The sequence below is a fragment of the Macrotis lagotis genome, chromosome 1, assembly GCF_037893015.1.
Source record: "Macrotis lagotis isolate mMagLag1 chromosome 1, bilby.v1.9.chrom.fasta, whole genome shotgun sequence".
NCBI classification, from domain to species: Eukaryota; Metazoa; Chordata; class Mammalia; order Peramelemorphia; family Peramelidae; genus Macrotis; species Macrotis lagotis.
The window spans coordinates 726,095,662-726,099,798 of record NC_133658.1 but is presented as its reverse complement, the minus strand read 5'-3'; the positions used below and the strand labels follow the sequence as shown (position 1 = coordinate 726,099,798).

The 4,137-nt window shown below is 38.6% G+C and overlaps 1 pseudogene; it reads left to right on the top strand.

Annotated features, from left to right (window-relative positions):
* LOC141506417 (ADP-ribosylation factor-binding protein GGA2 pseudogene) lies at nucleotides 1-1,404 on the top strand (annotated as a pseudogene).
* Nucleotides 1,405-4,137: the final 2,733 nt, after the last annotated feature.

Sequence of the window (4,137 nt, the reverse complement as noted above, 5' to 3'; positions counted from 1 at the left end):
ATGGCGGTGGCCTGGGCAGTGCTAAGGCCTCAGGGGGTGGTGGCGGTGGAGCTGTGGCTCAATAAAGCCATGGATCCAAGCATGCCTGAAGAGAACTGTTCTTGTACTCAGTGTTTCTGTGACCAGGTAAATGGTGACCCTGATGGCCCATCCCATGCTCCTTGTCTGTTGGCCCACAAGATCCAGTCCCCGCAGGAGAGGGAAGCTCTTCACGCCTTAACAGTACTGGAAGTATGTATGAACTATTGTGGTAAAAAATTCCATGGTGAAGTAGCAAAGTTCTGCTTTCTGAATGAGTTGGTCAAAGTACTTTCTCCAAAGTATCTTGGATCCTGGACCACAGAGAAAGTCAAATCAAGAATTATTGAAATAATGTTCAATTGGACAGTTTGGTTTCCTGAGGATATCAAAATACGAAATGCTTATCAGATGCTGAAAAAACAAGGAATTATTAAGCAAGACCCCAAATTACCAGTGGACAAAATCTTACCCCCACCTTCTCCCAGTCCCAAGAGCTCCATCTTTGATGCTGATGAAGAAAGATCAAAGCTCCTGACAAGGCTTCTGAAAAGTAATCACCCTGAAGATTTACAGGCAGCCAACAGACTGATCAAGCCTCTCATCAAGGAGGAACAAGAGAAATCTGGGAAAGTATCCAAGAGGGTCAGCACAATACAGGAGGTCCACAACAATGTAAAAATGATGAAGGAGATGCTGAGCAGCTGTCAGGGACCAAAGCTGGAACAACTGGACCTAAAGAACCTACAGGGCCTGTATGAGAAGTGTGAAAAGCTGAGACCCACACTTTTCTGGCTTGCAGCCCTAGCAGAGATTCTCCAGGCCAATGACATGCTTACTCAGGGTGTTCTCCTGTATAAGCAGGTGGTGGAGGGCCAAGTAACTTCTGGGAACATGACCCCCAGTATGGCCACCAGTAGTTCTCAGGGAAAGCTGCCTGCCTCTCAAGACTTGCAGAATAAGGAAGGCAGCATCAAAATCTATTCCCTGATTGACTTTTCTGAACTGGACTTTGAATCTGGGGTTCCTTCCCAGCAGGCTGAGCTGACATCATCTTGTTTTCTAGAGAAAGAGCTGGCTACTCTAGGTCTCAGTGATGCCCCAGTCACATACAGGACATTCTCAGACTTTGATGCTCTTCCAATTGCCTCAGAGAATGGTTGCCTGGAAGAAGGGAATTTCTCTTGCAGTATAGCGGCCAAGAAGCCTTTACCTGGCTGGGCTGAACAAGGAAGCTCTCAGGAGAAGAAACTGTCACTGGACTTGCCTACTCCCCAGACTTCTCTAATCCCTGACCTATCAAGTACATTGAATTTTCTTCATCAGAAAACATTCCTCAAAAATTCACCAGTAAAGTATATTCTGGAGGCAAAAACAAAATATTAGAAATAGCAAAATTATATAATACAACTTTTTTAAAAAAATTAAAGGTAATAATCTTTGGTCTTTGTTTAAACTCCATGATTTTTCATTGGATACAAATGGTATTCTCCAACAAAGATAGCCTAAAACTGTCCCTGATTATTGCACTGATGGAATGAACAATTCCATTAAGATTGGCCATAACCCCCATGTTGCTGTTTAGGTGTACAGTGTTCTTCTGGTTGGGCTCATCTCATTCAGTATCAATTCATAAAAGTCTTTTCAGGCTTTTCTGAAATCCCATCCCTCCTGATTTCTAATAGAACAATAGTGTTTCATAACATATATATATATATTATATATATATATATATTATATATATAATATCACAATTTGTTTAGCCATTCCCCAATTGATGGATATCCCCTTGATTTCCAATTCTTTGCTGCCACAAATAGAGCTGCTATGAATATTTTTGATCTCTTCAGGGTATAGAACCATAGTGCACATACATTTTTATTGCCCTTTGGCCATAATTCCAGATTGCTCTCCAGAAAGGTTGGAAGAGTTCACACCTTCACCAACAATGTATTAGTATCCCAGATTTCCCATATCCCTTCCAATATTGATCATTGGCCAATCTGAGAGGTATGAGTTGGTTCCTCAGAGATGTTTTGTTTGTATTTCTCTAATCAGTAATGATTTAGAGCAATTTTTCATGACTATAGATAGCTTTGATTTCCTCATCAGCAAATTGCCTTTGCATATCCTTTGACCATTTGTCAATTGAGGAATGACTTTTTTTTTTTATAAATTTGACTCAATTCTCTATATATTTTAGAAATGAGTTCTTTGACAGAAACACTAGTTGTAAAAATTGTTTCCCAAGTTACTACATTTCTTTGGTCTCAGTAACAGTGGTTTTCTTTGTGCAAAAGTTTTTTAAGTTAATGTAATCAAAACTATCCAGCTTGTTTTTTTATGATGTTCTCCATCTTTTCCTTGGTCATAAATTGCTCCCCTTTCCACAGATCTGACAGGTAAACTATTCCTTGTTCTCCTAGTTTGCTTATAATTTTTTTTATGTCTAAATCCTGCACCCAATTTGTTCTTATCTTGGTATAGAGTATGAGATCCAAGTTTCTGCCATACTATTTTCTAATTTTCCCAACAGTTTTTATTGAAGAATGAGTTCTTATCCCAGAAACTGGACTCTGGGTTTATCAAACAGCAGATTACTATAATCATTTTCTGCTGTTCTTTTGCACATAGTCTATTCCACTGATCCACCACTCTATTTCTTAGCCAGTACTCATTAAAGTAATTTTTTGGAATTTTGATTGGTATGTTATGGCCACAAGAATTTAGACAAGTCAATCAGAATTTAGGAGCCTTTAATTACTGGAATCGAGGACTGATTGCCTGGAAGCATCCAAGACAATAGCAAATTGATACAGGTATAAGCAAGCTTATATGCTGAAAAACCACATCCTTGTTTACTCCTTATCATAATCTAATATCACACGTGGATACTATTTCACCTGGGGACTTTCTACCCAAGTGAGAGGGCTTTCTACCCAAGCGAGGGGGGCTTTCCATCTTAGGCAAGAAAGGGGGAAACCACAGTATGGAAGACAGAGCCAAGCAGGAAATCGATATGGCAGCACATTCGTTGCAGTTACAGGTGCTGGGTCAGGGGCAAGAGAGGGTTTTGTAAACAGGATGTCAGAGTACTGCAGGGGGCTACAGTGGAAAATTACAGGCCCTTTGTTGCTGGACTGGGGAGTCAGGTTTCAGGGGCAGGGGACCTGAGGGGCAACCATAACAGGTATGGCTCTAAATAAGTAGTTGATTTAGGTAGAATTAGCTCTGCCTATCCATGAGCAGTTGATATTTCCCCAGTTATTTAGATCTGATTTTATTTGTGTGAAAAGTATTTTATAATTGTTTTTGTAGAAATTCTGAGTCTTCCTTGGCAGGCAGACTCCCAAGTATTTTATGTTGTCTAAAGTTATTTTAAATGGGATTTCTCTTTCTAGCTCTTGCTGTTGTATCTTGCTAATTATATATATATATATATATATATATATATGTATATATATATATATATATATATATATACTGAAGATTTATGTGAGTTTATTTTATATCCTGCAACTTTGCTAAAGTTGTTAATTGTTTTCAGTAGTTTTTTAGATGATTTTTTAGGGTCCTCTATGTATACCATCATGTCATCTGCAAAGAGTAAGAGTTTTGTTTCTTCCTTCCCAATTCTAATTCCTTCAATTTCTTTTTCTTCTCTTATTGCTGAAGCTAACATTTGTAATATGATATTGAATAGTAGTAGTGATAATGAGCATCCTTGTTTCACCCCCAATCTTATTGGGAATGTCTCTAGCTTATCCCCATTGCATATAATGCTTGTTGATGGTTTCAGACAGATATGCAGCCATGAAATTAAAAGATGCTTGTTCCTTGGGAGGAAAGTTATAGAAAATTTGCACAGCAGAATAAAAAGCAGAAATGTTAAGTGTGCTGACAAAGGTCCAAAAGCTAAGGTTTTTCCAGTAATAATCTATGACTGTGAGAACTAGACTATATGAAAAGCTGAGTGCTTAGAGAATCAACACTTTCAAATTGTAGTGCTGGAGAAGACTTTTGAGAGTGTCTTGGACAGTAAGAAGGTCAATTCAGTCAAAGCTTAGAGAAATTAATTCAGATTATACCCTGGAAGGTGAAACATTGAAGCTTAAATAC